At 39.5% G+C, this 21733-nt stretch overlaps 1 protein-coding gene across 1 annotated transcript in view; it reads left to right on the top strand.

Annotated features, from left to right (window-relative positions):
• ITPR2 (inositol 1,4,5-trisphosphate receptor type 2) overlaps positions 1 to 21733 on the top strand; it is a 404038-nt gene that overhangs the window by 294880 nt on the left and 87425 nt on the right. The window lies entirely within an intron of this gene.

Raw genomic sequence — 21733 nt, forward strand, 5'->3', positions numbered from 1 at the left:
AGGCTAGAGCTACTGAGAAAGCAACAGCCAGCAGTATGAAATGGGGAGCTGTGGGGGAGCATCCCAGAGAGTGGCTTGAGAGTAACAATGAGCTCGGCATGTTTGGAGGAGCAAAAGACCTGTGTGGCTGGACCCTTAACCAGCTGCTAGCACTTGGATATTATAATAAATCCATACAGTGCACCTGAGACTCATTTATTGTAAGATAGAGATTCAAGGGCGTTTATTAAGCACCTCTATGTCAAGCACTGTTTCAGTTGCTAAGCTGGAAAGATGAATAAAGATGCGTAGAGAAGCTCACAAGCAAGTGTGTAGGGGCAGAGGAAGACAGGTGAAGCATGATAATTCGGTGTGCTTTAGTTAAAATGCAGCTGTGCCCAAAGACGCTTCCCTTAGGAGCCGGGAGGGGACTCATGGAAGAGGTGACACTCGAACTGAATCGTGAAGGGCAGAGGGATGGGGAGGACATTCTAGGAAGAAGCAACAACTTCTGCAAAAATGCACCACAGATATCAGAGAAAGGAACTTCTTTTGGGAATTTTGGTAGGGACTTTGAATGGTATCTCTTTATGTCTTTATATAAAATGAATTACAATAATTGAGTTAAGTCCAAATCTTTGATAATGATCCTGATTGTAGGCATTTAACAAATGTTGCATGAATAAAAAAATGAACGAATGCCCTGGCTGGTGTGGCTAGTTGATTGAGCGTTGTCCTGTGCACCAAAAGATTGCTGGTTTGATTCCTGGTCAGGGCATATGCTTGGGTTGTGGGTTCGATTCCTGGTCAGGTTACGTATGGGAGGCAACTCATCAATCTTTCTCTCTCATATCGATGTTTCTCTTTCTCTCTCCCTCTGCCTTCTTTTCTCTGTAAAATCAATAAAAACATTTTTTTTAAAAACTGAATGAATGAATGAATGAATGAATGAATGACTAGGACAGGACACACTCTAAAACTATATTATTTTACAGTTTAATATTATAATAAAAACAGAATAAAAATATTTTCCTGTTATCATCATCATGATAAAGTTAATGATATTTTTTCCCAGTAGAGTATAAATTCCTTGTGCACAGACAAAAATTTTTTCCTGTTTCTATGCCAATTACATACTTAGCGTATAGTAGATACTCAAGAAGTGTTTGGGGGAATAATTTCTTGCAAAAATGCATGTATGCTAATAATATTTGTATGTAACACAGGTACTATGTAAGATTAATAGAATCCTGCAAAACTGATATTAGCATTCTGGCAGTCAAGGATATTATTCAACTGTGCACTTTGGAAATCACTCTTTGCCAATCATGTCAGCAAACTACATAGATAGGGCCCTGTAATATCTTTCCCCATGCTAGGAACTTTTATTACTTTGTTCATTATGCCACCACCCCTCCGAAACTAATAAAATATCTCCGCCTGTTCTTAAAACTCATTTTAGTATTATCTTAGTTCTTCTGAGATCCAATTGAGACCTACTTACTGAATTTTCTAGGTGAATTCCAACCAACAATGATCTTATCTAGGTTTCGAATTCATATGTTTGTTACCTTCACCCAAAACTGCATATATACTTACATGCTAGCTTATGCTATATATCATCATGAAATTGTTCTTTATTTCATGTACATATGTCTTGACTACTTAATTAGTAGCAGATTCACAAAATCTGGGCACCCATGAGACCTCATTTTTTTTTTAAAAAAGAAACTTTCCACAGAGAAAAATATCACGGGGAAAGAATGCTTAGGTACAATAGTTTAAATCCTCTAATAGGCACCTATGTATCTTTTACAAAGCAACAAGGAATCTTTGGAATACTGCCATTTATATGATCTCTCAAATTCACAGTTAATGGGAGCAATGAAAAATGCAATCTAAGAAATGAATTGAAATTGGACTCTCTCTAATTGTTAGTTTGGTGTAAGGATCATGAAGCCAAGTTTAGTGGAAGCAATTATTTTTCTGTTTAACATTTCATGTTTGGTAGACTTATATGTATTTCTGAGTGATATAATTTTTAGAGCATCAGTCTGAATTCTAACAACGTAGAAGGCCTTGGCCATGTCTTCGGCTCCTTATGTCTGCTCTGACTTCAACTGTATCCACTGAATTCAGTCTGTTAGGAGAGCTAGGGACATCAGGCAGGCATGCTTCTCTCTCTCTGTTTTGCCAGGCAGGAAAATACATAGCATTTCCGAGAATATTTTAGATCCTTGGGTTGTTACTCTGTCCCCAACGAAAGCCTTTCAGGAGAGAGGATGGTAGGACTGGCGATCGTGTTTCAAGCACTGGGATTCTTTTATGTCATGCTGAAGGAATTTGCTAGATGTCCTGATAGTCCTCATTAATTTATTTTTTCCTTAAAAATTTCATCTCAGAGGTACAATTGCTTGAGCTATATTCATTTTAAGGGATATGCATATACATTGCTTTAAATAGCTAAATTTTAAGTCATATGAAATGTATATATTACTCAGACTACTGAAAATGTTTTCCTCGGAGACTTAATGCTGCTTAACCTCTCTGCAGCTTCGATTTTCTTATCTAATATGTAGTAATCAGCATTGCTTCATTTACTTTAGAAATAGAAGGATGGGTTTGTAATTGGATGCATAATTTCCATCTTTAATATCTTTGAAGGGTTTTAACTAACTTACAATTACTGCATCTTTATTATTGCTCGTAGTGCAGAAAGTGGAAAACACAGCTGGGTTTCACGGAGGCTCTTGTAGCTCAGTAATATGTTGGCTAGAATACGGCTGGCTTAGCTGTTACTCCCCCCCCCCCCCCAATCCTGTATTTTCTCCATTAGCTGATTATGTCACTCAACTTCTCTGACTTCGGCTTGCTCATCCATAAAAATATGATGGGAATCCATGAGCTGTGCTTGCAGAGCGAACTTACAGAAACCTACATGGACATTATAGAGTAGCTGGACCATGATGGCTCTTTTACTGGATATGTTTTAAATAATGTAACAGAGTAACTAACAAGCTACTGTATATTTATGTATTTATACCTTACCTACTCATAAAAGGAACTTGAGGTTGAATAAGAAATGCACTTGTGTAATTAGACTGTTAGAATACAAGATCAGCAGCCTTGAGAAAGAAAAGGAACCTGAGTGTGCTAAGGGTCTGGGCTAATAGTCTTACTGTTTATCAGGAGGAGCTCTGTGTTACTTGGTAACCAAGAGGGAAAATAATGGGTGATACAATTAATATCTATGCTATTCATAATGGCCAGCTTTTTGCTGGTATATATTCTAAATGAATTTATACAAGGGCATAGGACAGCACTGTGGACAGTGTTTTCTAAACAGTTGTACAGAACACAACCAGATTTGAAAAAATGCTCAGAGGTGTTTGTAATCCGTGGGAATAAATAATGATAAAAATGTCTGAGTTATAATCAGAGTGTATGTAAGTGAACTTGAGCAATACAACAGTCAGAATAGTAAGGTCACTTTATTAAGAGACTTGGGTAATGTAGGAACTTTTCAATATTTGAACTTAGTTGAAAACAAACATATTTAGATATCAAGAGATTATTTTACTAGATTGCAGGAAACGGACTTCTCCTAATTGCCCAGCTACATGAAAAACCCGCTGTTAGTCTTGGCTACAGATATTTAGAAATATAAGCAACTAAAGGAAGGTTGCCTGAAAACGTGACAAAATAGCAAGTTTCTTCTCTAAAGAAATAAGAAAACCCGAATCGGCTATTTTCCCCGAACCCCAAAGATATTTTTTTGTGTTATCATAAAGCAATTTGAGGTAATTATTAAAATTATCAACTAATTTTGCTTTGAGCATTAATTATTTTGTGTTTCTTGGCAACCAGGGCAAAAAAAGACCTAAGTTGCCCTGGCTGGGTGGCTTAGTTGGTTGGAGCTTCGTCCTGTGCACCAAAAGGTGGCAGTTCCATTCCTGGGTAGAGCTCATCGCCAGGTTGCAGGTTCAATCCCTGGCTGGGGCGGGTACAGGAGGCAACCAATTGATGTTTCTCTCTCACAGAAACATCTCTCTAAAATCAATAAAACATATCCTCAGGTGAGGGTTAAAAAAAAGAAAACCACACAAAAAAACAGCAAAACGTTAAGTTACCTGATTCATATGTGATGGAAAAAACCAAAAACCCAAGACTGATTTATAGTGAAGTACAAAATTTCTGTTAATTCTACGAGGAAGTTATTGAGAGAACCCTTATATAGTAATGTTAATTATTGTTGTTGTGATAGAAGTTTAGATAAATAGGCCTTTTCACTAATATAATTTAGTAATAAAAAGTGCCTATCAGATACCAAACAACAACAAAAAAACAACTTAGCTGTGTCCTGTTGCCATGCATCCTCTGTAGTAAGAAAAGGTAAATAAAGTTTTAATTAAAATCTCAACATACTACATACGTTGGCAGTTTTCTATATAAACATTTCTGCACATGCATCCGGTACCTGCACAGAGCCTGGTGAACAAATGAGTGCTCTTTAAATGTTAAGGCTCATCAGGATTACTTCCATAAATTCCCCTTCTTAATTCATTCTTTATTCAATATATTTATTGATCACCCACTATAACCAGGCTCTGTGTTCACTGGTAGGGTAAAGTAATGAGCATGCAGATCAAAATCCCTCCCCTCAGTGAGCTTACGTTCTCAGGGGATGTCTCCCTCCTTGCGATCACAATGTGTGTTCCTTTCAGGAGCAGGAATTTTACAGACATAAAGTTTGCAATGGATTGGGATTGCATGGGGTATGAAAATGAGATATAGTCTCTACCCTCATGGAATTTACTGTTTATTACGTGGGACACAGAAATGATCACAGTGTGGCAAGATGTGTATCTGGGAAGATGTGTTTCTGGGGTGCTCTGGGATCTCAGCTAGGAGTGTACATGGGAAGGTGAATGTGTGGCAGAGACAGAAGGAGCGGGAGCGTAGGGAGAGACAGGAACAGAGAGACATGGTTTTCCCTCTGTACTCCGGTCGTTCCATTTGACCAGCCTCAGTATTTAAGCAGGTGCATCTACTTCTCCCCAGACTCCCAAGCCCAGTGGCCCATAACTCTGCTCCCTTTTATAGCAAAACTCGTAACAATTGCTATCTCTAATATTTCTTTCTATTCTCTCTTAGGTCTATCCCTGCCTCTCTGCCAGGCTCTCATCCTTACCATGACACCAAAACAGCTCATGGTGAGGTCTCCAGTGACTGCCACCTCGCTAAATCCTCATGTTACTTGCTAACATTTCACAGAGCCCGTCACGCGCTCCTTCTTGAAATAATTTCTTGACTTCGCTCCCCTGCAGCACAATTTCCTGGCCTTTTGACATCCTTCCCAGCACCTTCTTCTCAGTTCCTTTCGCTGGTTCCTCTTGCTTTCCTTCTCCTATCAAGAGTGTTCTAATCCGTGTGTTCTAGGACTCGTTCCATGGATCGCTTCTCTTCTCAGTTGACATTCACTCCCTGGATGATCTCATTCAGTCACATTTTAAACACCAGCTGTACCATGATCAATCCCAAATTTATATCTTCAGCGTGGGCCTCTATTCTGCACACCAGGCTGGTACATCCAAATGCTTGTTTGAGACCTGCATTTGAATATCGTTTTCGGCATCTCACAATTTATCCATAATGGAATTCTTGATTCTCCCACAGTCTTAGCTACAAACCCAGACTCCCTGACTCTTCAGCCTGAGCTCCTCATCATTACTCCAACCCGATGCTGAGTGAATCCTCTCCTGTGTGCTCTCATCACACTCTGTGTTTACTCTGATCATAAGCATACACCCCTGAAGTACTGTGGCCTATTTACTTGTTTGTTTCCTCCAGTAGACTCCAAATTCATTAAAGGCAGGAGTTAACATTTTATTCACTAATGTGTTGCCTAGTGTATACTACTGTGTCTGATACAGTAAATGCTTTTGATTGATTGATTGAGTAAATGACTATTACTGTTATAAGTGCTATAGATGACTAGAAAGGAAACAGGTTAATAATGACTGGAGTTACTCAAAAGGGCTTTGTGGAGGTGCTTACATTTTAGACGAATCTTACATATTGATAAGATGTAGAGAAGTATCAAAAAGAGAGGAAGGTGTCTCCATCATAGGAAAGGATGAGCAGAGGAAGAGGTAATACGCATCTTGATATATGTGTGGGGGTTAGGTGCCCTGGGACATTGCATCGGGGATGGAGAAAGCAGTGTGTTGCAGATGTGGGAGGTAGTGGTGGAGGGCACATCTTACCAAATCCTGGAGGGCTTTCAGTACCAACAAATCATGTGGTAGAAATATTTATTAGAATATGACAGAGCCTAAATTTCTGCTAAACTGTTCCTTAGGGGACTTAGTTCTTATTTATGTTGTCATAAAATTAACGAGACATTAACGATTTTGTGGAGTGCTAAACACAATAGTACAAAAACAAATGGCACAGAAATCTGCTTTGTAAGATATCCACCAACTCAAAAGCATTATTCCAAGTCTTACAAAGATCTTTTAATGATGGTACTTGCATTCAGGCAATAATTTATACCGTGATATTATCAAGCAAGTATTTAAAGATAAATCCATTAGAAACAAACCTGTGAGGAAATATAATTAGTAAACATGTAAACCAGCATAAAAACACTTATGTCAAAGCACTAAGTAATTTCTGGATATATGTGTTTGTGGGTGTGTGAGTGTGTGCTTCCACGGATCTGACCATGTTTATTGATTAACTTGTTTTTCCAGCTCAAACATAAATGAAGAAAAGTTAACACTTTATCCTGAAAACATATGATAGAAATATGAGATGGAATGGGATGGCAGGACAAAGAAAGCCAACTAATGACCTGAGTCAATAGATTCAGTGGTAGAATATTATGATGGTGTATGAAAGTAATTCTTTTTCTGATTTAATAGCTGAGAGACCTCCTGTAGGTGAGTCTTACAAGTTACATGAGGAACTTGTTCAGCTTTTGTGTTTTATAGCTGTTGGTACATTTTGAGTTTCAGAATTACAGCAGAGGCATAGGAAAGTGACAGACCATTGTAACAAAATAATGCTGGAAGATAGACTGTTGAACTAAAAGGTCAAGTTTCAGAAAAGAAAATAGTTATCCTTGGCTGGGCCAAAAAAAGTTCCCCGTCTACATCACAACCAAATAGTTATGTGAAATTGTAGAGTAGGGGAAAATTCTGGGAAGTTCCCTGTTGGGATTTACATTATCAATTAAATATTGATTTTAGGGAGATAAAATTGGTTGGTTCAAAAGATATCTTATAGAAATGTATGTACATATATATGTATGTGAGATTATCTATCATCTATCATCTATCTATCTATCTATCTATCTATCTATCTATCTATCTATCTATCTATCATCTATCTATCTATCATCTATCTATCATCTATCTATCTATCTATCTATCTATCTATCTATCTATCTATCTATCTATCATCATCATCATCATCTATCTAATTTATCTATCATCTAACATTTTTTCACTTATATGAGACCCAGAAACTATTTGTAAGTTTACCATTCTAGTGCAAAAATAACCATAGTCAACACCTAACCAAATAAGCATGGCTGTGTTAAAATGAAACTTTATTTAAAACACAGGTGGTAGGCCAGATTTGACCCACAAGTTGTAGTTTGCCAAACTGCACTTTAGATGATTTTTATAAGCTTTACAGTCATAATTTCCCACATTTAAAATATCCTTATGAGTAAGAATTGAGAGTTCATTTGTTTTTAAGTGTTTTTCTTTGTTTCTATTTATAATGCTCAGTTCACTTTGTATGAGTGTAACACACACACGCACACAGACATACTCTTTGAGTTTCTGCCTGGAGGAAAGAGAACACGTTAGAGGTCCTTTCTTTCCATTGCTGTGACTCCATGACTTCAGTATTCTGTGAAAAGTGGAAGCCTGAACAGAAGTGGGAATTGACTAACCAGTTGACATGACCATTTATTAGATTGAAAGTGTGAATGAATAAAATAGAATAGAAGCAGAAGAGGAGGGGGGACATGAAGGCAGAAGTAATTGGATGAGACAGATTTAAGGGTCTAGGGCAGAGGGCAGACTAAAGAAACTTAGCTGAGGGGGAAATAGTCTATTTACATGTGATACACACCTTTGGAAACACTATGTATTAAAGTTGAGGTCAAGAAGAGTGGTTATCAAATTGCAGTGTGCATCCAATTCCCGGACCTTATCCCCAGAGACTGTGATTGAATAGGTCTGGGGCAGAGCCCCAAATCGCTATTTACCATGCAGTCTAGATATTTTTACTCAAGTTGTCTGTATGCCACAGTTTCAAAAAAGCTGCTTCAGACTTTTGCCTTCCTCAGCTTCCTTCCGTAATTGTCCGAGGGTCTGATCACCTGACCTACATAACGGCCTTCTCATTCCATTCCCTTCCTTCTCCTTTTGCGCTTTCCACCTTCCTGCTATCAAGGTAATCTTATTATTACCTAATTTTCACATCTGTGAACGCTCACTTCTCAGAAATTAAAGGAATTAATCTCTGCTATTTATCAACAGGAAAATCTCTTGAAAAATAGCTCATACCCAAACTAATGATTAAAAACCATAACTCTCTCCTCCCTGGGTGTGTATTCCTTGGCCCCGTGAGGCAGCGTGAGAGTCTGGAGCCTCGTGTTTCTTTATAACAAGAAGAGAGGGCCAGAATGGCTGAGCATGGGGAGGAGTGCGTCAGAGATGAGGCTGAGGAAGTAGCTGGGTCAGATCAAGAAGGCATGCAGATCCCGCTCAGGATTTTGCTCCAGGAACAATTAGAAGCCATTACCAATGCCCTTTGCTAAAGTACAAGAACCACTTCATCTCTAGCTGACTTGATGACTGGAAATGAGGCTCATGTGAGAGTCTTGGGTAACTCCCAGGTATAGAGATGGTGGGTGGGTAGATGATGGTGCATTTCACAAGATTGGAGATAGAGAAGCATGGAGATGGAATGAGGAGAGAAGGAGCTTGGTTATAGACCTTTGGTGTTTGTGGAACGTATAGGGCCTTGGGTTGGCGGTACACAACATGCAGTGGATTATATGTACTTAATTCTCAGGAAAGAGAGCCAGGCTTGGAACATCGACGTGCAGAGATATCAGTATGTCGGTGCTGTTAGAAATTGTGGTGTAGGTGAGATTTCTCAGGAAAAAAACTGGATTGAGAGGAGTAAAAGATCAAGAACAGAACCCTGAGTAATACCACATTTAAAGAAAAAGTAAGGGGAAGAGAACCCTGCAGAGATGGGTTGAGAATGAGAAGTCTGAGGGAAAGGAACGTGAAAGCGCACTAAGAGACTCACGAAGAAGAGTGGGATCAGTGGTCCCAAAGAACTCAATGCGCAAGGTGCAGCCATAAACTGGACCCCAGGATTTGGCACTTAGCGGGCCACCAGTGGTCTTACCCAGAGCAGTCCATATTGATGGGGTGCCAAAGGGACAGCAATGAGCAGAGGGAGGCTGTGGGATTACTACCTGAATAGTAGATACCCTCCAAAGGGCACATCGGAGTCAGAGAAGCAATGAGTTAAAGCAGCCAAAGTATCCTCTCCTGCTCCTGCTCGTAAGCAGAATGAAAGTGAAATATCAGTTCGAAAATCTAGAGGGGAGGGAGATGAGATAGACACTGGTGGCCTTGCAGCTCAAGTTATCCTGCAACTTTATACCTTCAACGCACTGCAGTTGGTTTCCAGAAGTGGGGTGTGTGTGTGTGTGTGTGTGTGTGTGTTTAAAATGCTCATCCTCCAACATTTCTTAGGGCTTCTCATATTTATATTTGCTTTCCTCTTAGCACAGCAGTGTTACCGAAAGGCAGTACCTGTAAAGGGCTAATAGGAAACGCTCACAGCTTCCAGTTTGCAAAAGCAGATCTTTATCTGCCAGATGGGAGATGTGTTTTAGCTTGTACCCACTCTGCGTGGTGCTCTGTGGTTCTCATCTGGTAGGGCTTGCTGTGGGATCACAGTGATGGTGCTAATTAAATGTCAGTGGGTTTGGGAGCTGCAGCAAAGCCTTCATGCTCAGATGGCTGAGGCAGAAGCAGGAAGCAGAGGCACATCTACTTTCCCCGAAGCTCATTAGGGTTGGGCAGGGCTCGAATTCAGGCAGCTTCAGAGCTCAGATCCTAAATGGATGTTGCAAGAGGGCCCACAAATGAATTCCTAAAGGCGTAAATGAACACGTCTGCGTATTTTTAACAGAAAACAATTTCTCTGGGCAAATTTTCCTTGAAATTGTTCCCCTCCATCACCCCCTATTTTATTGACTGTATCGTGGATTCTGAAGTGCCTCGTATTTAACTTGTGTTTAAAGTTGATCACTCCCACATGTTCAAATTGACACAAACTAAGGGAGAAGTTTTCCAAAGTAATAAACTAAACGCACATATCAAGAAGAGATCTGTGCTTTGAGCACAGGTGGTGACAGGCAGCCAGACCCTTCCCAGCTTCTCTTGCAGTCCTGACATTCTCCTTTCCTGTGTGTTGCAACTTGAGTTTACTGTGGCACAGGGAGACTCAGTCTTGAGATGGTCATGTGCCTCTTGCTGGAATTGCTCTGAGCTCCCTTTCTCAGTGAGTGGCATGGTTCCCTAACCAGTTATCAAGCTAGAAAGCTACCATTCATTTTAACAGCCGTCCCCCCACAGCGTGTCCATCGGTTCTACCCTCTGAATGTCTCGGATCTGCCCAGCCTTCTCACTCTTACTGACGTTTCTTCCTCCTGCCATCATTTCCTGCCAGGACCATGGCAGCAGCCTCCTGTCTCTTTGCCTCCATTCAAGACCCTTTTCAATCCACTTTCCACAGGGAAGTCAGAGAGATTATTTTAAAATGCCAGCTGGTCCTGTCTGTCTCCTCGCTAAACATTTCAGTAGTTCCCAGTGGAACAGAGTATATGCTCACTAACATGGCGCAGGAGACGTTTTATGATTGTGTTCCTGATTATTCTTATTTTTTTATTATTTTGGCTCATTTATCAAGTACTTACTTTGCCTCAGGGGCTTTGTCTCATGTAATCATCACAACAGCTCCCTGAGATAAATATTAATAAAGCACTGTTGTTAACCTCATTTTGTAGAAGATAAAAGTGAAGCTTAGGGAAGCTAAGATTTTTGCCCTTGGTTGCTCTGTTAACAAGTAGGATAGAAGGGATTGGAACCCAGGTCCGTCCAGAGCCTGTGATGCTAAATACCATACAATCCTACTCTCTAGCCATCTCTGTCATCATCCCTTTTCTGGCACAAAATGTTCCAAAATCTGCCCACATCCTTCACTACCGCCTGGTCCAAACCACCACCATCTCTCACCTGGGTTATTGCAATAGGTGTCTAACTGTTCTTCCTACTTTCATTCACCTGTGCATTTCTTAGTGTCTTCTCTAGCCCAGCAGCTGCTCCGAACCCTTAAAAATGTAATGTAGATTATGTCACCTCTCTGCTCAAAACCTTCTAATACTTGTGAGTTTCTGAGCAAAAGTCAAATCTTGGCACTGGCTTCCAAAGCCTCCCAATATGACCTGGTTCCTCTGCCCCCTCGACCCACCTCTCAGCCACCTTTCTCCTTACCTGCTCAAGCTACCCTGACCTCATGGCTCTGCTTTGAGGCCAAGAAACATAACTCTGCTTTGTGTCTTTGAGTCTGCTGTTTCTTCTGCTTTTTAAGTTTCTATTAAAATGGTCTCTGACGATTTGGTTTAAAATGGCACCCTCCAGCCCCTAGTGCTCATTGCTCCCATCTTCTGCTTTATTTTCTTTCATGCACTTTCCTGTTTTGATAGACCATATATATTTTGGTTTATGTCTCACCTACCACCAGAAAGTCAACTCTGTAAGGACAGGAGGCTTGTGTGTTTTGTTCACTGTTATGACCCCAATGCCTAGAGAAACCTCTGGGCACACACCAGACGAGAGGTTTATCATTAAGTATTTTAGAATGAACATGCAAGGAATACACTAATCATTGTATTTAGCTCACAGTTGCTTAGGTTATAAGGAGAATTTTTTTTCTTTTTTGGATTGGGATAAGTGGGTCTTTGTTATTTTAACATACTTTATAGATCTGACAATATTGTTTCCTTTATCGATAATTCACCATAAAATACCAAAGAAGCTTATAATGCAGGCAACAACTTTGTCTATAGTGTATATATGTTTGTATTTAATACCTGAATCTTTAAATGTCTTCTCTACTAGTTAGCAATATATTTTTATAAGAAAAGACTCTGGTCTTTTCTAAATGACTCTTGTCTCTGTTTTTTCCCTCCCTTCCTCTCTCTCCTTTGCATGCTGTCCCTTTGTCTTTTCATTTGCAACCTGAGTAATTTAACTTCTGAATGACTAGATAACATTTAAAAGGGTGTTGGATGTCACCTTTTGAACAAATAACCAAATGCACATTCTAAATTCTTTGTCTCTTTTCATTTTGAGTCAACTGATCTGAGTCCTTACTTAGAGTTGAAATTCACCTTGCCACCTTGTTTCTGCCTTTATTAGGTTTGCCTTTGAAATGCCGAATTTCTCTTGAACAATAAGTCTCTCACTTTTGAGAATCACTCCAACAAAAGCTGGCCCTTTCTGAAGCAGCTGTTGATGAGACAGTTAAACAGAGAGATGGCACAAGCGTGATGTCTCTCAGTCTGATGTAACTCAGAAATAGAAAGCTGCAAACTGAGGTTGAAATGCTTTCAAGCAATTGAGCTTCAAGTTCCTGAAAATTATCTCACCGTGCGTCTTCTCAGTTCCCCACATTCCACTCCTGATTTTACATCTGCTAATGTGTGCACTTCAAATGGGATCCCTGAGCACACTGGCAGTGTGAGAAGTGGTGTGGAACTCATTATAAGTCCGGCTTTGTCAAGACCATGAGCAACAGGAAAGCAACTGACTCATTCTTAGAACAGGTGTATCATAGAGGAGAGGAGAGCAGGAGTAATACTGTGCTCTTCCCTGAACGTGTTTGGTTCAGGAACCCAAGGAGCATTAGGAGCACAGAGCCTCTAGTGATTCTCTTTGATGTAGTATTGTAAGTATAATTGTTATTTTACAACTAGGTAAATTGGACACAAAAAGGTCAAGTGATTTGTACATGTTCCCATGAAAGGTCAGTGGCGGAACCAAAGACAGTCCCTCAATGTGGTAATAAGCCCACTCACTCCAACAATTACTTTGAGAGCAAGGACTCTTTAAGTTTTTCCCAGTCAACCACAAGACCTATGTTGATATGGTCAAAGGCCACAAAAAGATGACATCTTTCACCTCATTGTCATAGGGATAAAAAAGAATCACTGGAAACAATGAAAGAATAAAAATGCTTTTGAAGAGATAAGCAGTGCTCGAATTTCCAATTTATTTGTGTTGTAAGAGAATGACTAACTACTTTATTCCAGAAATAGAAATTAAAACACCTTTCACATTTACAGATTGTAATTCAACATTTTCTAAAACTTAATCTCTTTTGGAAAAACTAATCACATTTACCATTAAAAAAATTAAACAAGAAGAACACTCTATGCCATAATAAAACTTAAAAAAAAAAAAAAAGAACACTCTATGCCATTCATTCCTCCATGCATTCATCCATCCATATGTACATTCAATAAATATTTATTAAGGAGCTGTTCTGTGCTAACACTGTTCAGATGCATGGGACACAACAGTGACAAAAGGAGATTCCTGTCCTCTGAGGACATACATTCTAGGTAAGGGAGATACAGTAAAATCAAATAAATAATAACTCAAAAGCACACATATTATTGTTTTAATTATTATGGAGAAGGATTCTTCTGGTCTACCAGTGTTTCCAAAACCACATTTAAAAATTCAGTAGGGAGGGGACATGATGGTAAATACCCAGCAAATTCATTTCTAGCTACTTGTTTCTTGAACAAGCTACTGAAGTAGTAGTATCCTCTCATCTCTGGGTCTGAAGAAATACATTACTTCCTTTATGAGAATATTGAGACCCAGAAATTTCAAAGATTTGTCTTTATTTGCACCAGAAAGAAATAGGGTCTGAAAAATTGTCTATCTTTCATCAGTTCTACAAAACAAAAACAAACACTCCAAGTAAGTGTACCTCATTTTGGAGTTTCCTAGAGATTAGTTGCTACTTTTTTTTTCTTATTAATGTTTACTTGAATTTTGGATAACCCCACTAGACATGTAGAATGTTTCTCTTCTTCTCCCCTTGAAATATTTTATTTGTTTTGAATAGAACACTGCAACAGTAATTAATTTAGAATATTTTTGCGAAATACTGATTTCAGATAAGACCTGCTTACATAAAATTTATTTTCATATAGGTTTAGTCCCTCAGAAAAAAAATATCAATCTATTCTTACTTGATATCAGAAGCAGTTAACATTATACTTTATTAAAGTTTGCATAAAAAATGTAAAATGACAGGTATTTTCCCTTAAAATTATAAATTCTTAATAAAATACTCATATACATAGTACTAATGTATTGAAGTAGGAGAGAGTATGACCTGTTTTGGTTGAAAAAAATGGAAATGAATCATAAATTTGACTTAAATAATTGTAGGGAAAAATGTTTGTTTTAGAAGGTAATTTTATTCATCATTTTTTTCATGAAATAAACTTATAAACTAAACTAGTTATTATATAATTTTATAAGCCTCCTTATAAACTAATTTTTTTACTTGAATGGAATTTTAGTACAGAAATCCTTTAAGCAAAGTCAGCTCAGAACTTGGAAGCTATGAGTGATAAATGACCAATTTTAAAAAAGTAAATAAAATATTTTTTATGTATGATCCCAATTTCAATTTTTTTTGAAAACTTTAGTCAGTAAAGTATTTACTGTTATTAAGAGTGTCTAAATGTTTTCGTTTTTTCTGTAGGTTGTAAAAGAAAAAACTCCTTTAAAAACAGTTGCTTCTTTTGTTTTTAATTTTAGATTTTTTTGTTTTAAGTGGACTTCCTCTCAAGAATCTAAATGGTTCCTGATGGTAAAATCTATTAGGACAATGGTTCTTGAATGGTAGCAGGATTGTAACCCCCTGCAGGGCTTGTTAAAAGGCCTCACACGCAGAGTTTCTGATTCTGAAGGTCTGAGATATGCCTAAGAGTTTTCATTTCTAACAAATTCCCAGGCGATGCTGATGCAGCTGGCCCAGGGACCACATTTTGGGAACCTTCCTATTGCGATGAATATTAGCAATCAATAGAAAAGTTAGATCTTTTTTCACAACACTTTGTAATGCTTTATGTCAAAACCATAGTACAAAGGTAACTTGCTACCTTAAATCATTTAAAAGTGGATTGTTTCTTGCCATTTACTGTGGTTTTTCTCTCTGCTACTTCACCCTACTTCAAGGGTTGAGCTGTCAAACATTTATTTATTATAATCGCTAAAGGTCTATTAGTGATTTTACCGTAATTTCAGACAGATCCTAATGAATAGGAGTCTAGATCATCTGAAAATTAGTTACGTGTTTTTTGTTTGTTTTTATTTTGGCAAATTTGTCATTTTGCACGTATCTTTGTCTTCATTTGGCCACCATTGTAATGGAAATAATAAACTGACCTCTAGGAGTCATAAAGAAGTTATTTTAGATATGAGATAAATAAAACCTATGGGTTTTTTAAAACTCCTTGGGTAAAGATTCTTTGGTGAAGCTAATGCTGAGTTCTAGGTCCCGCCTTCCCTCAGGTCCTGAGTGCGTGGCTGGGATCAGAGAAATAGTCCTGAGGTCTCAGCTTCCCTTGGGCTCCGTGGCCCTGGCCCTCTGGTCCGCGATCCCGCCCCGCCAGGGCTCGGGGGGCTGGCTGCTCCCCCAGGCCTGCTGCGCCCTGTCCTCCGCATGAACACCCTCTCTGTTTCCTTCCCTGCTCATTGCCGGCCTTCCTCTTGGCCTCGCTTTCTTCTTTCTTGGCTTTCTTCGGGGCTTTCTCTTTGGGTTCTCAAGAGTTCATTTTGGAAGTCCAGAATAGTGAATATTATTTCTTTCTCTTTTCATCTAGTTTCGATCCAAATTCTGCTCAAGACAATATAGACAAATGTATTTGGCTAGGGAACAAGGAAGGCTGGGAAAGAGAAAATGGAACAAGACTTAACTTTTTCAGAAGGACAGGTTTGTCCCTTTCTGCAGCTGATCTGCTCTATACACTGTTTGGTGGAGAATCAGTGCTTTGGTCTGCTCCGCACTGGAGTCTGTGGCCCCCTTGGCCGTGTTCTCTCCCCCAGCTCGCTCGTGCTCTCCCCCCTCTCCTTCGGGAAATGCCCCGATTTCCCCCTTAAGCCCTTCAGCATCTAACCGCAGGCTTCGGCTGGACATGGACGGGGTTCCTGCAGCCTCCATTCCGCTGACTGAAGCGGAAAGGCGGCTCCTCTGGCAGGAACGCCTGAGGCTGATTTCACCCCGTGTCTGAGCGCAAACATCTGCTGCCAGGCTGAATGATTTCTCCCGAGGCCACACAGCTGAAATGTCGCATGTGAAAAAGCCTTTTCTTCTTCCTAACATGACCTTGACCCTACTCCTAAAAGAATCATAACTGTGGCGTCAGTGTCCGAGAGGAATCGTCACGTCTCCTTTGGGCTATTTTCTTTATAAAGGACCTCGCTGCTGCGAGGAGCTGTGGACAGACGCACCATGCCCAAATGGGTTCTCACTAATCCCCCCCTTCCTTTTCTAACAAGGGAAACGAATGGGTAAGAAGACCTCAGTTTAGCGTGCCGCAGTTAATGGAAAAATTTCTTTATGGTGTGTATTTGTATTAGCTTCTGCTGTGGATTTGAATCTTTGTGTCCGCCTCCCCCCTAAATACATACATTGCATCCCAATGCCCAACTTGCTGGTGTTTGGAGGTGGGTCTTTTGGGAGGCGATTTAGTTGTGATGCTGGAGCCTGATGAATGGGATTTGTGTCCTTATGATAGAGATTGGAGAGAGGTCCCTTGTCCTTCCTGCCAGGGAGCTCATATTGAGGAGACATCTGCCCATGAGGAAGGAGCCCTCTCCAGACACCAAATATGCCGGTTCCTTGATCTTGAACTTCCAAGCCTCCAGAACTGTGAGAAATAAATTTCTGTGATTTATAAGCCACCCCGTCTGTGGTATTTTTTGTTACAATAGCCCGAACAGACTAAGCTTCCTAGGGCTTCCACAACATAGTACCACAGACTCGATATCTTAAAACCGCAGACATTTACTCAATCACAGTGTCAGCAGGGCCATGCTCTCTCTGAAGGTTCTCGGGTAGGATCCTTCCTGCATCTTCTTAGCTTCTGCTGGCTGCCAGTCATCGTTGGCACTCCTTGGCTTGCATCAGTGCAGTCTCTCCTGTCATCAAATGTCATTCGCCCTATGTGTATGTGTCTGTCTCCAAATTTGCCTCTTGTTATAAGGATGCTGTTCATTGGATTAGGTTCTACCTTAATCCAGTATGACCTCTTCTTAACATCATTGCATCTGTAAAGAGCCTATTCCTAAATAAGGTCGCATTGGCAGGTACTGGGGGTTAGGTCTTGAATGTATCTTTTTGGTGGAAATAGTTCAACCCACAACAGTCGTCTCTAGTCCGACTCCTCACGTGGGCATTTAGTATGGCTCCAAATTCTTGTCCTGTCTTCCACTCCCCATCCTCCACGACTGTTTTCATGCAGACCCTTCTCCACACAGAATGACTTCCTCATGGCATTCTCCTTTCCCTTTCTACTGAACATTTTATCCATTTCTTAAAACCTTTATTAGATGCATTTCTTGCATGATTCTGTTTTGAAAGCTACAAATCAAATGTGAGTCCTTGTTTTTCTGCCCTTGTTTTCCCTCCTATTAATTGCATTTCTACAATTGTTTTAATTCTTCCAACTAGAAAGTGGGTTGTTTAAAAAAAGAAAATAAGCCTTACTTTATAATTCCACCGTAGTTTTGTGCTTTGCATGTAGGATCACAAAGTCAGAGAAATTTAGATGTTTTGAAAATAAAGGGCTGGTGCATTTTAAGCATGTCTGGATAGGTAAAACCTTAGTTTATACGCTGTCCTCCAGATTGCTCTCTGCTTCAAACAGGAAGAGTGTTTGGTATAAAAAGCATTGTGCAGTTATTATCCGGAACGTATAAGGCAATTATTCTGCTTTCAGGCTCCGGCTCACTTTGTGATCTTTGGAAAGGCAGTTGCCTTTACCAATTAATAAAAGTAGAACTCACACGAAAAATTTCACAGATGAGAAGTGCCAAAGAATAGTTATTGTTGAATATCACTCAAGTGCAGTTGCTTGATTTTTTTACTCCATCCTTGCATGGACCAAAATGGAAACGAACATTAAAATCCTAATAATACGAAGATAAATGTGAAATAAATGTTACCAAAAGTGAAAAGCCTGAGTTTGTCATCTTTATTCCCCAATCTTGCTTTTTAAAAAACTCCACGATGTTAGTCAAAGACCTTGCTGTAGGCTATATGTGTACTTACAAGTGTGTATGCCTTTTATGTATGTATACTTTTTTTTTTCTAGTTAGTGTTGCATTTGTATTTAAATTAAAAATATGTCACAGTTAATAATGAGGTGCGTGATTTTTCTTTTCCTTTTGAACACATAATGAGCTCGAATCCCTAGTCTTTTCTGGCAGTCTTTCCCTTGTGGGCGATATGTCTTTATTTTTTTTATAAGGCTAACTATCCACCAATGCTTCCAAGCCCTCTACATTAATATATATATGCATTTTTCTGCTAGTGTATTATGTCAGGACTAGTTTTTCTATTTGTATTAATGACCTAATAAGTTACTTATTGGTAAAATTATTTTGGCAGCATTTATTAAGTAGGTACCATGTCCACACAATATATAAAGCAATTGCTACTACTTTGCCTAATAAAGATTGTTGTGGATTGCAAATATTCCTGGGACCCAGAGATTTCTCACCTGTGACTTTGTTCCATTTTAGCATTCAGTGTTGCTGCCCCTGTTCACACGCTCGTTATTGCTAATATTGATTTTTGGTTGGTTTTTCAGACCATGTTGTGTAGTGACATCAGCTAATTTCAAGTACCGTTGTGAGGGTCTGTGTCAGGTAAAGTCGGATATCATAGATGGCCATCCTCGAATATCTTCATTAGCAGTCTTTCAGTTTTTAAGTAGGATTTAAATTAGATTTTTACTGTGATGGCTCTCCACAGATGTGCTATACCAGTCCAGAAACTTACCGAGTGTCTTCACCATTGGTTTCCAAAGCACTTAAGAGTAAATAGTAAATGATGCTATTGCTTCTTTAGATCCTGGGGTTGTTTTCTTTCTTTAGCCGTATAAAAAGGTACACAACAGGGAACAGTAAACAAAATACAGCTCCAGAATTCTTGAGATGGAAACATGCTTCTCAGGTTGAAGGGACTGGTCAGGAGCCCAGTGTGGCTGGGACTGTGGGGAGTTAGTTCATCAAGGCAGCGGGGCCAGATTCTGTAGCCCTTGTTGGTCCTGGTGAAGACTTGGCTCTCACTCTAAATGAGATGGTGACTGTCAGAGGGTTTTGAGCAGAAGAGGCAGAATCTGATCAGAGGGATAACTGGCTCCTGTGCTAAGTCTAGACACTAGAGGCAAGGGTGGAGGAGGGAGGCCGGTGAAAGGGCTGCTGCAGTTTCCAGTGGCTCTGACCAGGGTAGTGGTGGAAATGTGAGAAGTGATTTGATGGTAGACGGATGGGCACACCTAACGCCGGGTTATCACTAATCAGTCATTGCTCCCTACACTTTGTCAGTAAGCTCCATTTCAAGTGTGTCACTCTCCCTAACCCTTCCTAAGGAGCACTTCTTCTCATTCTTTTAGCTCCTCAACTCCAATACATTTTTTGAATGACGTTAGAAGCTGTAATTCATTGATCCTGCTACTTTTTCATTGTCCCTCGTGGCTTCATTTCCTTCCTCATTCAGCTTAGATTCCATGGGCCCATTTACATTCCTTGCATGGGAGGAACCAGACAGCTGAACCTCCCTGGAGAAAAACACACAGACATGCTCACTAGCCTCAATCACTGGCTTCACAGACATGTTACTGGCCCTCCCTGGGTGAAGTGTTTCTATCTAAGGCAAACCCTTCCGTTTATAGATCATTCCGTACTTACCTCGTCAAAATGTTGCTCTAGCAAATGGCTCATCTTTCCTAAAAATCAAACAAACATGGTATTATAATACTCATCTTTAAAAAAGCCCTCCCTTATGCCTTACGCATTTCTCTAACTACCACCTATTTCTTGCTCCCCAGCAATGCTTTTCAAGAGTTGCCTGTTCTCATTGATTTTTACTTCCTCTCCTCCCATTCTTATTTAAACTTACTACATAGGCTTAGGTGTCCATCACTCCTGGAAACTGCTGCTGTCAAGGTTATCAGTGACTTCCGAGCTGCTAAAGCCAGTGCCCACTTCTCAGTCCTCATTTGAGTTGGCTGTCAGCAGCATCTGACACCGGTGGTCACTCCCTCTATCCTGAAGTTCTTTCTTTGTCTGGTTGCCAGGACACCTGATTTCACTCATTTTGTTTCTACTTCACCCAACTTTCTCAGTCTCCTTTGAGGATGCCTCTCATCTTCCTGACGTGTATTGGAGATCATTGGTTCTCTTTTCTCTGAGCTCACTTTCAGGTGATCTCATTAAGGCTCATGATGTTAAATATCAGCCAAGCACTGGTGACCCAGCCCTGTTCTCTGCACAGAACTCTTGACTTATAAATATTCCTAAAAGTCAATTGTAAAATAATAGTTTCAAAAATGATTTGCTCTAGAGCAACATTAATGGAATGAATATTTAATTTACCAGATTATCTCTTACAAAGATAATGTTTACTTGGTTTTATAGGTTCTGGATTATTGTTTAAAATTTGTTTCCATTCTTTATAATCACAGTTTGAATTAACATTCCACTAATAGTACAAAGACTTATTTATTAGTCTATAATATTGATAAAATACTGACTCTGGAACTATACTGCTTGAGTTCAGTACTGGAGCTATTATTTTCTAGCTATGCTATCACAGGCAGGTCCCTCAAATGCTCTATGCCTTAGTTTCCCCATCTGTAAAATGGGAATAATAAGAGTGCCTACACAGCCCTGGTTATGTGGTCAGTTGGTTGGGGCATCATCCCATAGACCAAAAGGTTGTGGGTTCAATTCCTGGTCAGGGCACATACCTAGGTTGTGGGTTCGATCTCCGGTAGGGGCACATATGGGAGATAACCAATCGATGTATCTTCCCTCACTTTGATGTTTCTCTCTCTCCCTTTTTCTCTTTCTAAAATCAATAAAAATATATCCTCAGGTGAGGATTTAAAAAAAAGGAGAGTGCCTGCCCAGAATTTCTTAGTAGGGTCAAATGAAATCATGTACATAGAGTTTAGGATGGTGCTTGGCACAGAGTAAGAGACAGGAACTGTGTTATGAATAAAAGAATAATATGAAGATTCTTTGTTACTAGAAGCCCTTGGGGAACTTGGAGTGTAAATAGAATATCTAAAAGGTTAAAGACATTTCGAGGTTTCAGGAGTTGTTTAAGATAGCCATAAAATTGACAGTGAAGACAATATGTATTAGTTATCTACAGAGTGAGAGAATTAGCCAACAAATGTCATAGACATTCAAATGAGAAAGATTACTTCTAGTAACAGTGGTTTATAATTTATGGTGACAATTTTGTTTTTTAAATGTCCAGTTTCAATTATAATAAAACTGGAATATGTACCCATAAAGTGCCAGTTTTGATGTATGAATATGCA

The sequence above is a fragment of the Miniopterus natalensis genome, chromosome 2 (genome assembly GCF_054644295.1).
Source record: "Miniopterus natalensis isolate mMinNat1 chromosome 2, mMinNat1.hap1, whole genome shotgun sequence".
In the NCBI taxonomy this organism is placed as follows: domain Eukaryota; kingdom Metazoa; phylum Chordata; class Mammalia; order Chiroptera; family Miniopteridae; genus Miniopterus; species Miniopterus natalensis.